Raw genomic sequence first — 14,538 nt, forward strand, 5'->3', positions numbered from 1 at the left:
CTACTCAACGAGCGATCCCTACTACCTGCTAAAACAAAACATCCGACTCTAACTCTGCTGAACCAAATATCATGCCTGAGCCCCTCAATGAATCTACGGACACGCTCTCTAATTGTAGCGACCAAAGGAGGTGCATGTCTAGCCAAATCACAAAATCTAACGGCATAGTCTGACACTAACATAGTGCACTGGCGTAACTGCTCAAACTCCGTGCGCCATGCATCTCGAAGGGACTGAGGTACAAACTCTCTCGGGAACATCTCTGAAAATGGAACCCATGTAAGTGAAGCTGACTCGGCCGGGCTACACAACTCATACGCTCGCCACCACTAATAAGTCGTTTCCCTGAGCTGGAACGTAGTGAAAGCAACCCCGTTTGTCTCCACAATACCCATAGTACGGAGAATGTGGTGACACTCCTCCAGGAAACCCTGGGCATCATTTGTCGCCAATCCACTGAAGGTAGGAGGGTGGTACTTCTTGTACCTCTCAAGTCTAAGTTGTTCTTCCTCAGATGTTGCTGCCCTAACCACGGGCTGAGCTGGGACCACAGGATGTGTCGCTATGACACCTGGAACCTGACCAATATGAACCCGCTGCTCTAGAGTATGGGCGGCGGGAGTCTGAGCTCCTCCCCCAGTCTGTAAAATAGATGGTGTAACCGGAATCAACCCAGCCTGAGCCAATGTACCAAACATGCTTAGGAACTGTGCTAAGGTCTCATGAAATCCGGGGGTAACAGCAGGCGCCTCCGGTACCTGCCCCCAACTTGAACTACTGGCGGCTCCTCAACTGCTGCTTTGGTAGGTGCCCTAGCTACGACACGTGCTCCTCATCGGCCTCTGCCTCTGCCCCTAGCGACATCTGCTCCAGGGGTAACGTCATCAGTAACTGCAACTCGTGTCCTCACCATTTGTGAGAGAATGGAATGATAAAAGTTCAACCTCGAGATCAATGAACTCGCACGATAGGAATGAAGGAAGTGAAACTGTCCTAATAGTTCTGTAGCCTCTCGAAGATAAGTATAGACGTCTCCGTACCGATCCGCAAGACTCTACTAAACTGACTTATGACTTGTAGCATCTATGAACCTAGAGTTCTGATACCAACTTATCACGACCCAATTTCCCCTCCGTTGGGTATCGTGATGGAACCTAGTCTTAGGGACTAGGTAAGCGTAACATTTACTGAATAACAACAATAATAAATAACATCTAACAACTTTTGAAATAGAAATCTCTTTAAAATTTACAATTTCCAAAACCGGTAGTACAAGTCATAAGCTCTACAGAGTTTGTTATAATTTTCTAAATACAACTGTTTGAAATAAAGTAAACAGTGGAAATACAAATCAGAAGGTGACTCTGAAGCCTGCAAACACAGCAACAGGTTTACCTTGAGTCTCCACAGCAACAATCCGCATAACTAGCTAATGATCAACTGACTTCGAAAATACTTGAATCTGCACAAAATTGTGCAGAAGTATAGTATGAGTACACCACGGCGGTACCCAGCAAGTATCAAGACTAACCTTAGTGGAGTAGTGACGAGGTACAGTCAAGACACCTACTGGACTAAATAACCTGAACAAGTATAAGTATAGAAACAACAGAGTATAATATCTACATAAAGACTACGCGAAGTGGCAACTAATACAGTAATTGCAATAAGGAAGGAAAACAACAACTATCAGCGGAACACAATAATAATGACATAGAAGAATGAACAAAAACACAGCCTAAGTCCGATAATCACAAATAAAGAAAGGACAAGTAGCAACACAACAATACGACAGCTTTCACATCGGGTTTTTGTCAATAAACTCCACGAGGTACCGAACCTCGGACAAATCACAACTCACGGGCCTCAATACCTGAACCCTAACACTTGGCATCATGTGCTCTAATTACACTTCATAACCGCACTGACGACTTGCGTGCCAAATATAGCCATTCTCACATAGAAGGCAAGTAAGCAAGGGTGTGCATCTATACTCAATAATATCAAGAAAACCTCTTATCCGATAAGAGTGCTTGACTACGTGTATGCTTGTGCAAGTGTCCTAAGATAGTTCATACCAGCTAGTGAGCATAAGGAGAAGAACGGACAGCACGTAGAATATTTTCTCACAACTTTCACAAGATAAAGCTCACATAGATAAGTGTACCACTACACAAATATCAACAACAAGAATGACCCCAAGCCATCACAAATCATCACAAATCAATCCCTCACATAGCCCACCTTGTCTCGCCACGTGTGCAATAGTAAAGTAAATGCCTGCCTTGTCTCGCCACACGTGCATAATAATGTTCCCACCTTGTCTCGCCACATGCACAACCCACATATATGTATCCCGCCTTGTCACGCCACATGTGCAAATATCAATAATAACAATAGTACGGCCGAAACCTCGTGCAGCCCCATAACAAAGAGATGTCAACAAAGGGCACTCCCGAGATTTCGTCTAGTAGTCCCAGAATTAAATGCTCAATAGGGGATCTCTCGAGGTACCGCCTCGTAGTCGCAAAAGTAAATATGCAAGACATGGGGATCTCCCGAGGTACCGCCTCGTAGTCCCAAAGTAAATATGCAAGACAGAGGGATCTCCCGAGGTATCGCCTCGTAGTCCCAAAGAAAATATGCAAGAACAACAAGTACAACATCAACAATAACACTAATACAAGGGTACGATAAATAAATCAACTTAGAAATTCCAGAACTCAAAGGAACGGAGGAATTAATTCACAAGGAGTGGCCAAAATAGAGAATGCTAGTCATAATGAGAACAGCTCAACGAGAAAGGAAATATTATGCAACAACGGTCCACAATGTATAGTTCGACAACGAGGGAGCTAACACAAGGCTAATTGTCACGACCCAATATCCCCTCTGTTGGGTATCGTGATGGCACCTAGTCTTAGGGACTAGGTTAGCCTAACATTTACTGAGTAATAACAATAACAAAGAAAATCTAACAGTCTCAATATAGAATTCTTTACAAAATTTACAATTTCCCAAAATCGGTAGTACAAGTCAAAAGCTCTACAGAGTTTGCTAACACTTCTAAATACAACTGTTCGGAGGTAAGTAAAAATAGTGTAAATACAAAATAGGAAGGTGACTCCGAAGCCTGCGAACGCAGTGGCAGGTTTACCTTGAGTCTTCTCAGCAAGGATCCGCACAGCTACTAACGATCAATACCTGGATCTGCACAAAAATGTGCAGAAGAGTAGCATGAGCAGACCATACCGGTGCCCAGTAAGTATCAAGACTAACCTCGGTGAAGTAGTGACAAGGACTAGTCAAGACACCCACTAGTCTAATAAACTAAACAAGTATAAGTATAGGGATGACAGAACATGACATCTATCTAAGGACCCCACGATATGGTTAACTACATAACAACTGCAATAAGGAAGAAAAAACAGCAAGTAACATCGGAACACTAGAATAAGACACAGAAGAATGAACGAAAGCTCCACCCAAATCCGAAAATCATAATACAGTAAAGGCAAGTAGTAACTCAACAACTGCAATAGTTTTCACATCAGGACTCAGCCAACAAACCCCAATAAATTAGTCAAATCCTTCAAGTGTAAACTTTCACCCGTAAGTTTTTAAAATGAGGTCTTTAGAATATAATCCTTTCCAATAAGAAATTTAGTTTTGAAATATTCTTCCTTCAAATAAATATCTTTCAACTATAGTTCTTTCAAGATAAAAAAAAAAAAAAACCTTTCAAATATAAACTTTTCCAGTAATATCTTTCGAATATAAGTCACCCTATGACACCTAAGCATGGAAGATTAGCAGTTCCGAACACAGATATAACCACAGGGGAATCTACTGGGATACCGTCCCATAGTTCCGAATCAAATATGCAAGACAGGGGGATCTCCCGGAATACGTCCGTAGTCCCAATTTAAATATGCAGTGCTGGGAGATCTCCTGGAATACGTCCGTAGTCCCAAAGTAAATATGCAGTACAGGGGGATCTCCCGGATACATCTGTAGTCCCAATTTAAATATGCAGTGCTGGGGGATCTCCCGGAATACGTCCGTAGTCCCAAAGTAAATATGCAAGACAGGGGGATCTCCCGGTATACGTCCGTAGTCCCAAAGTAAATATGCAAGACAGGGGGATCTCCCGGAATACGTTTGTAGTCCCAATTTAAATATGCAGTGCAAACAACAGAGATAACAACTATAGCACGACATAAACCTCGTACACCACCACAACAAGTACAAAAGCAACAATGACAAGATGCAAGGTACGGTGAGCAAATCAACTCAAGAACTTAAAACACAAGAACGGTAGAACTCATTCATAAGGAATAACCATAGTGAAGAATGCTAGGCACGAGGAGAACAACTTAACAAGGGAAAATAAAACAAACTATAGCAACGATTCCATAATATTCAAGTCAATGATAAGAAGCCAACACGAGTCAAATAGTTCCAAATAATGGCAAGTCAACTAAGACATAGGTTATCTAAACTCCTTTTGAGGTTGAGCAATTACGAGGAATATTCAACAATTCAAGTAAGGATAAGCAACGGAAGATAATTATAACTCCAATTAAGACTAAACAATTATAGGATGACAAAATAATGATTTAAACTAAAGATAAGCAGTTATGAAAAATATAGCACAACAATAGAAGAGGTAAAATTTTTGGTTACATCGAATAAGGGTCAAATAGGCAGTAAGAGTGAATCCTAAAGTAATTATCTCTAATCAAAGCATGTAAATATGAAACTAGAAAATAGGAATTCAAGTGTATCAAGAACAACATCATACACGGTGAATATAAGGACATAAGAACCCTAAAGGCCAACTTTCCACAAATAAGACTGAGCACGCACTCGCCACCTTGCGTACACAGACTACCATCAACATAGATGACTCAAATTCTAAGGGGTAGTTCCCTCACACAAGGTTAGGCAAGATACTTACCTCGAACCAAGCTCAATCAGTCCGTAAGAATGCCCTTTTATCAATTATCCGACTCTGAATGGTCCAAACCTAGCCAAACACAATTGTATATTATAAATACAACCATAATAGACTCATCTAATTAATGAAATCAATATTTTAATAAAAATTCCGAAATCCGCCCTAAAAAGTCGACCCAAGCCCACATCTCGAAATCGGGTAAAAATCACAAAATATAAACACCCATTCACTCACGAGCCCAACCAGATAAGAATTACTCAAGTCCGACCACAATTTCCCTTTCAAAACTCGAAATCTTTATTGAAGAAGTTCTTCTAATTTTTCCCAATTTCAACCCCAAAAATCTGAAACTAAATGGAGAAAACAACTATAGATTAATGGAATACAACTAAAAACGAGTTAGGAATCATTATCCCAAAGCTTCCTCCGAAAATCCCTCAAAAAATTTCCAAATTCCGAGCTCTCAATTCCAAAAACGAAGAATGAAATCAAACCCTCGAATTCTCTTTTCTGCCCAGGCGTGACCGCACCTGCGACATAATTAGCCGCAGGTGCGCACGTCCAAACCGCACCTGCGCTTCCTCTCGCTTCTGTGCGCCAAAATCCGCTTCTGCGGAGCTGTTGATGCGCACGAATTCTCCGCACCTATGGAGATTGTCAAGTCCAGCTCTTCTCGCACCTGCGCCTCAATCTTCGCATCTGCGGGCATCGCAGATGCGGAATTTTCCTCGCACCTGCGACCCCTGGCACTCTTCCACCAAAATCCGCTTCTGCGCTTGCCTCTCTGCACGTGCGCTCCCGCACCTGCGGTCTCTTCACCGCATGTGCGAAAATACCAGCAGCCTGAAAACTTAGCAGCAACTCAAATCAAACATTTAATCTGTTAAGCACCCGAAACTCACCCGAATCCCCCGAGACCTCAACCAAACATACCAACAAATCCTAAAATACCATACAAACTTAGTCGAGCCCTCAAATCATATCAACTAACGTTAAAAATCACAAATCACTCTCTAATTCAAACTTAAAGAACTTTAAACTCCTACAACCAATGCCGAAACCTATCAAATCAACCCAGAATGACGTCAAATTTTGCAGGCAAGTCCCAAATAACATAACGGAGTTGTTCCAACTCTCGGAATCGCATTCTGACCCCGATATCAAAAAGTCCACTTCCGGTCCAAATCTCCAAAAAATTGACTTTCGCCATTTCAAGCCTAAATCAGTTACAGACCTCAGATTCACAGTCCGGACACGCTCCTTAGTCCAAAATCATCATACGGAGCTATTGACATCATCAAAATTTCATTCCGGATTTGTTTGCTCAGAAGTCAACTCTCCGATCAACTCTTTCCATTTAAGTTTTAAATTAAGGATTATTCTTTTAATTTAATTCCAAATCTTTAGTAAATCAAACTCGACCACACCCGCAGGTCATAATACATATTGCGAAGGTGCTCGAGAACTTAAGTCACTAAACGGGGCGTAATTTCTTAAAAAGACAAATCGGGTCGTTACACTAATAATTCCAAATAAGGACAAGTCAACTAAAATATAGGATATCTAACTTCTTTTTAAGGTTGGCAAATTATGAAAGAGATACAACAAATTCAATTAGGGATAAGCAATAGAAAGATAATCATAGCCTCAATTAAGGATGAGCAATTACAAAATAGATAATTATAACTTCAAATAAAGATAAGCAGTTAGGGAAAAGATAACATGGCAATAGAAGAGATAACAATTTCAGTTAAGGCACAAATGACTCAAATAAGCATCAAGGGCGAATCATGAAGCAATTAATTTTAATTAAAGCAGGTTGAGGTGAAACTAGTAATTAAGAGATGTATTTATAACATAACAACTGCATAATTAGTGAATACAAGGACCTAAGAACCCTAAAAGGCCATTTTTTTACAAATAAGTTCGAGCACGTACTCGTCACCACGCGTACAAGGACTACAATTAGCATAGAAGACTCAAATCCTAAGGGGTAATTCCCCCACACGAAGTTAGGCAAGATACTTACCTCGAACCAAGCTCAATCAATCAGTAAGAATGCCTTTTCCTTGATTATCTGACTCTGAATGGCCCAAATCTAGCCAAACACAATTATATATCATGAATAAAATTACGAGAAACTAATTTAAATAATAAATCTACGACTTTAGCAAAGAATCAAAAATTCGGCCCAAAAGGTCGATGTGGGCCCACGTCTCGGAATCGGGTAAAAGTCATAAAATACGAACACCCAATCAACCACGAGTACACTTGTACCAAAATTATCCAAATCCGGTATCAAACTCCGAATCAAAACTCAAAAATTTATTTGAAGAACTTTCTAACTTTTCCCCAAATTTCTCAACCAAATTCCTTAATTAAATGGCGAATTCAACTATAGATTAATGAGATATAACCATAAAAGAGTTAAGAATCGTTACGCACAAGCTTCCTCTGAAAATTCCTCAAACTTTTGCCTCAATCCGAGCTCTCTAGGTTCAAAATTGGAGAATGAAATCAACCCTCGCACTTAGCCCTTTTCTGCCCAGCGATTTCCGCTTCTGCGGGTTTCCAGTCGCACCTGCGGAAATTCCATCGCAGGTGCGGAAATGACTTAAGTCCTCTGGTCCGCTTTTGCGAGCATAAGGACGCACCTGCGAGTGCGCGCCTGCGGATTCTTGTCCGCTTCTGCGGAATCCTCACTCAACTCGCCTTCCGCTTCTGCGGTCCCTTCTCCGCAGGAGCGGCTCCGCTTCTGCGCCCCTTTTGTCGCACTTGTGGCCACTGGTTACCCAGACCAAGGCCGCATCTGTGAGCTCCCATCCACATGTGCGAGTCCACATCTGCGGACACCCCACCGCAGATGCTATTACACCAGAAGCTTGAAAGCTTCAGCAACTACACAAAGCCAAATTTTGATCTGTTATGCATTTGAAACTCACCCGAGGCCCCCGGGACCTCAACCAAACATACCAACAAGTCCTAAAATTCCATACGAACTTAGTCGAGCCCTCAAATCACATCAAACAACGCTAAAAACACGAATCACCCTCCAATTCAAACTTAATGAACTTGTAGCTTTAAATTTCTACAACCGATGCCGAAACCTATCAAATCAACTCGGAATGACGTCAAATTTTGTAGGCAAGTCATATTCAACATTACGGACCAACTCCAACTTCCGGAATCAGAATCCGACCCTGATATCAAAAGGTCCACTTCCGGTCAAAATCTCCAAAAATTCGACTTTCGCCATTTCAAGCCTAAATCAGCTACAGACTTCAAATTCACAGTCCGGACCTGCTCCTAAGTCCAAAATCATCCAACGGAGCTAACGGAACCAACGAAACTCCATTCCAGAGTCATCTTCACATAGTTCCGGCTACGGTGAAACTCCTAAGGCTTAAGCTTCCGTTTTAGGGACTAAGTATCCCAAATCACTCTGAATCATCCGGAAATAGAATTCAACCACGCACGCAAGTCAATACACATAATACGAAGCTGCTTAGGGCCTTATACTGCTGAACGAGACATAAATTCTCAAAATGACCGGTCGGGTCGTTACATTAATTTAGGTTATGTTCAACCTCACTCGAACTAACACCTACCTGCCCTCGGCCAAAATTAAATTTAGGTTATGTTCGACCTCGCTCGAACTAACACCTACCGACCCTCGGCCATAATTAAATTCAGGTTATGTTCAACCTCGCTCGAACTAACACCTACCGGCCCTCGACCATAATTAAATTTAAGTTATGTTCGACCTCGCTCGAACTAACACCTACCGGCCTTCAGCCATAATTAAATTTAGGTATATTCGACCTCGCTCGAACTAACACCTACCGGCCCTCGGCCATAATTAAATTTAGGTTATGTTCGACCTCCCTCGAACTAACACCTACCGGCCCTCGTCCACAACTAAACTCATGATGTGTTAAACCTCGCTCGAACTAACATCTACCGACCCTCGTCCACAACTAAGTTCAAATACGTTCGACCTCGCTCGAACAAGAAACATAAGCAAAAAAACATGCAAGTATAGAAAAACTAACCACAGAAAAGGAAATAGATGCAGAAAACAATATGGGCATTCCATTTCATACTTAAACATTTTTTACAAAGGCTCATGAAGACGCCGGCAAAAATACACAAGCTTACAACAAAATAAAAATGAAGGAGAAAAACTATTGGTCACTGCCCCCAGGGTATGCAACATCATACCAAACGTTCTCTTCAAGCTGGTCCACACCCCCGTCCCCTCATCATCACGAGCCTCAGACATGGCGGGATCATATCCATAAGCTACCCGTTGTGGGCCTTAACACGAACATCAACAAAGAGGACCGCAGAAATAGACCCCACTTTATACAAATCCCGAAACATATCCAACTGAGATTCAGCATGAATCCATTCCTCGTACAGGTCTCGGGGAACGTTTGGGAAATTTGAAGTTCGAGAGGAAGATGGTTACGCAAGCAGTTGAGCCTTCTCAACCTTTAAGGCGGCCACCCGGTCCTAGAGGAGGGAGTTGTCTTTTTCTAGCTTTCCGATCCTCTCCTCCAATCTATCTTCTTTTGCCTTCGCCGTAGATTGATCAATCTCCCGCTCGGCCTGGAGAGTCCTATTCGCAAACTCTAGCATCTCCGATTTTCTCCGAGCCTCCAAATGGGAAGACTCCGCCTTCTCAAGCTCACTCTGCTGCTCGGCGACTTCGCAATGAAGGACCTCCATCTGTAGCCGGCACTTTTCCAATTGCTTGCACAAATCGACCACTTGCGTCTGAAGGTCACCACATTGGGCCTCTACGGCTATGCTAACATCGAGCTCTTCCTCCCTAATTATCAACGTCCCCTCAAGGACACTACACTTCTCGATGACTCTCACCAACTCGTCATCCTTCTCCTTCAATTCATCACGAAGGCCTTGCAAATTGCCTCCCTCACCAAACCGCCTGCAAAACTCCAGGTAATTGCCGCGGTACTCAAAATATTTGCGTTGCAGCCTCTCAAATGCCTTACGCTTCTCCTCCTTTAGGGACTTTCGATATCCAAAATCATGGTCTGCAGTCATAAAAAGAAAAACAAAGAAAGCAAAAATGAGAACGCCTCCACTAACAAAGGTAAAGCACTAAACAAAAAAACAACAGACATGAAGATGAAGCCCTAAAATACTCACCCTGAGAGCAAGGCCGGCTATGCTCATCGACAAAGTAACATCGTCCAACTCTTTGAGGGTTTCACCCTCTACGTCGGAGCAAAGAGGGTCGAGGTCAGGGACTACATTCTCCGTATTCTTCAACATATCACGATCCATGGGGATCGCAATAGTCCTCGTAGATCCCTCCAGCCTTACCTCGAGCTGGGTAAACCCTTCCTCCATCATCCTCAGGTCAGAAGCATCAATGTCAAAACCTGCCTCATAGCCATCTTCGACAACGCCTTCGCCTCCAATATCGGCTGGCAAAGAAGTATTATCAGATGGCTGCGAAGTCGACGCCCCCTCTTGCCGTGATGTGTTAAAAACCCTAGTGGTCGGATTCCGCCGACCTCGAAATCTCAGACGCCGCCCCGACATTATCTTCAATGACAATAGTCGTCGTCTCATGAAGTGTAAAATCACCCACCATTAAACCAAAGGCCCGAGCAACCCTGTCGCTAACGTCCAGCGATCTCCTATTATGGGGTATCAAGTCCCCATCACCTGGCAACGACTCATCTTCCTCATCTATGAGGTGATACAAGGGAGAAGCCCAAGGTTCTGCTGCCGAAGTCTCTGCAGATAAAGAAGGAGTTGATGCGGAAGTAGCAGCGGGCGGGACCGAGGAGTGAGCAGAATCAGTTACGGTCGTAGAAAGGGCAGGATCCGAAGAGGCAACAAATTCCCTCTTATGGAACGCAGGTGCGAGAGCTCTCGACCTCCTCGAGGATCCCCTAGCTGAAATTAAGGGAAGTACAAAGGGATAAGAAAGTCAGCCAAAACAAACCACAAAAGAGAAATAATTAACAGGACAAAGAAAAAAGTAATTTACCAGACAAGTGGGTAGTCAGCCCAAACCTCTTGAAGAAGCCCAGCCACTCACGAATCCCCGCGATGTGAGGGAGGAGCCGACCGACCCAACCAACAATATCCTCGACCAAAGGAGCAGTCGAGGTCTTGGCTATATAAGAAAAGGACGAGAGGTCAAAATCCATAACAAAGCAAAATAAACCAAGTAACTACATGCAAGGGAGTGAGGCGTTTGCGAGTGCAATTCCAAGCTTCAGGAAAGCTGTCGACGTTGGCAACCATGTCCTCAGTTCTAACGAACAAAATGTTAAGCCAGAACTGGCGGTTAGCCTTGTCGTCCATCTTCACTACTAGGCATTTGCCTCCTTGGTGGCGGAGGTTCAACATCATCCTCCTATAAAAGCTGGGGGCGAACAGGTGCATCACGTGTCGAAGTATGATCTCGACTCCGGCCAACTCCGCGAACTTGGTGAGCATCCTTATAAGCTTGTAAACATACATCGCGAGTTGAGCCAGGCAAATGCCGTAGAAGCTACAAAATTCCTCTGCCAACGGGAGGAGAGGAAGTGTGTAGCCGATATGAAAATGGTAGGCGTAGAATGCGCAATACCCAGGACAGTGGTGCTGCACCGCATTCCACCCGACAGGGATCAACTCGACGTGATCAGGAAGGTCGTACTTCTCCTTGAGCTCTTACAAATCAGCCTCCTTCATCGCCGAATTAAAGGTTCTGGGTTCGGCTTCAGGCAGTTTCGAGAAATCAGACCTAACATCGAGGTTACGAGGAACTATCTCTTCCACGGTCAAGAAGCTTCCGTCCTTTGCAGCAATGGGAATATTCTCCGCATGAGGAGGAAGAAGAATCGCCAGAGGGACCGGGTCACTTTCCTCGTTGGACCCAGAAGGTATGTTAGACATATTTTCAATAAAATAGAGGAAGGTATGAAACAACGGAGAATTAAAAACGATAAGGATCGTTGGAACAGAAGGAAAATATGCACAACAATGGAAAAGGATAAAGAAGACACAGGGTTTTGGTGCAAGAATTTTGTAAAGTTTGAAATTATACCCTCACACCCCTATTTATAGGAATTCAAGCATCACAACCAAGAAATTGATTCATCATTACCTAGCATCATAACCGGAGCGGCAGATTCAATCAAAAGACGTACGCAAAACGAAGCAACGCATCGGAAAAATGCATCATAATGACACATGACGTCATGATGTCACATTGATTCATGGGTTGCACAACTCCAGAGTTTGCGGCTCACAAAGGGCCACGTTACCAGCTTGCCCCAATCATCACAACCCGGTCAACTCGTCCAATCATTCAACCGCAATAAACGGAATCCGGTCATCAAGCCCTCCTGAGGCCGGCCTCAATAAGCGAGGGGACTAACTGTATGGGTCCAAATCTGTTCTAGAATATTTAAGATATGAAAACACTAAAGAAAGAGTCTTCGAGCCGTCGTTAGTCGAGGTAGACCAGGAAGCAGCGAGACTCGTGGTCGAGATATCAATAATGGTTGAGGTCGAGCACCGTTGATGAAGCTGTAACGACTAGTTTTCGAAATAGGATATTTAAGAGAATATTCTAGTGGATATTCTTTGCACTTGTAATATTAGGGTTTACTAGGAAAATATCTCCTATAAATAGAAAAGGAGACAATGATATGGGGCACGTGACATTCATTTGGAAAAGAGCCTACTTTTGACAAAAGATTCTTTCTCTCTTACTAAGATACAAACATTATATTTTCATCAAGATTCTCGTCCATATTATTCCATATTTTTCTATCAGATCCGAGAATAATTCAAACATTTTAGGATTTGTCTATCATTCATCATAGTCAGGAGGAACAACCATCTAGTTCATCCTTTATTGGGTGAATCAGTCCTCCTATTTACTTAAATGTCATTTATTGTTATCATTGTTATTGAATGCTACATTATTGCTCATACTTTTTGAATAGTTATTGCATGTTGTTGTCATTCTTCTACCAGATCTATTTGACGCTAATCACGTTTTCGAAACTCACATCTAGAAATATCATTATTAACTAGGTTTAACCTATTATCACACAAATTTAATTATTTAAACCAAGAGTTATATTTTTTGGTCAAACAATATGCACCTACTTCCTATCTTCCATAAGCTATTCTAATTATCATTTCTATTCCGTCTCTCTGATCCTATTTGATTGAAATACTTTATTTCAAAATTTCGTATCTTTGGCTATTTAGAAGAAAATTGAAAAAGAAGGCAATCTTGAGTTGCCATAATAATCATCCAGTTAGCTCAAGTGATGTGACATGCTATATTAGGAGATGATAGATCAGTCCTTTCTCCAATTTAATGCTCTGAGTGACTGAAAACAGAACAGAAGGAAAAGCTATCACCAACTTTAATTTGCTGCCTGCTTATATTTGGTTGCTCCGGAAGTATAATGAAAATAGAATGGAGTTAATACATTGCAATACATGATAGTTTTGGTTGCTCGGCCTATTGTTGTGCTCTTGTCAATCAGACCCTTAAGGGACGTAAATTTGCCCCGGGAGCATTAGGTTTTGTTGGCATTATGCACAACTACGCTGGCGAGACGACCAACAATAATTTCCAAGTGATTAATAATAATTTGGACCATCTCATTCATACCCTGCTCTGAATATTTTCCCTACATAGATATATAAACGTTTGTGGTTTGCCAACACTCCTTCTAAGTGGATGTATATCTCATGTTTTACTCTCAAATCAATTATTGTTGTGAAGAGAAATTAAAACGCTTAAAATTTTGTTCTATAAATACGCCCACTTCCCCATATCCACTCCAAACTCCTTTAAGAACAGGAGAAAAAAAAGAGTGAAAAAAATTAAAGCTGTTTAATTTATAAGAATAGTTGTGTAAAGCCTAGTCACTTTTGTTTAGCTAGTAATGGTAGTCATAGTAAAAAAAAATTGGGACAATGCAGTAATGATATCTAGCAATTTCTTCTTTTGATGAATGAGACCTAGTGATATTGTTCATTTACGGGAAGTGTTATCACTATTATATGGCCATTATATGGCATATGTGACTGAATGGTTATTGGTAAAGAGTTAGCATTTTGTCTTCCAAGTGTGCAACCTTGTAAATGGAAGTATATCCCAATCTGTTTTTTCCGTGATCTTATTTTTTGTTTACGTAATTATGTTCATAAATTATTGAGGAAGAATCCAATAAACCAAATTTCAGATTTATATCATTGTTTGTGTCTTTTATCTAGCAAAACAGACAGACATCATTGGATAGTTTTTGTTTTGTTTTTCAGATAACTGTATCATCGATTTGTCTTGGGCTTTCCTTTTTCTGTCACAAACTCAAAGTCAGTCAGCAGCCTCTTATTGCCTTGTTCCTTTCCTCCATATCTCAGTTTAAGACATTCAAAGACATCTTAAATTACTGAGATAGCTAGGTGTCGAAAACCTCAACCTTGCACGTGGGTTGTTTCCAATTATGCCCAAAAGACCCATGACTTTTGGTCATGTACTTATGGACTTTGGAGTACCATTTTAGTAAAATTGTGATCCT

This window comes from Nicotiana tabacum, chromosome 19 (genome assembly GCF_000715075.1).
Source record: "Nicotiana tabacum cultivar K326 chromosome 19, ASM71507v2, whole genome shotgun sequence".
Taxonomy (NCBI): Eukaryota; Viridiplantae; Streptophyta; class Magnoliopsida; order Solanales; family Solanaceae; genus Nicotiana; species Nicotiana tabacum.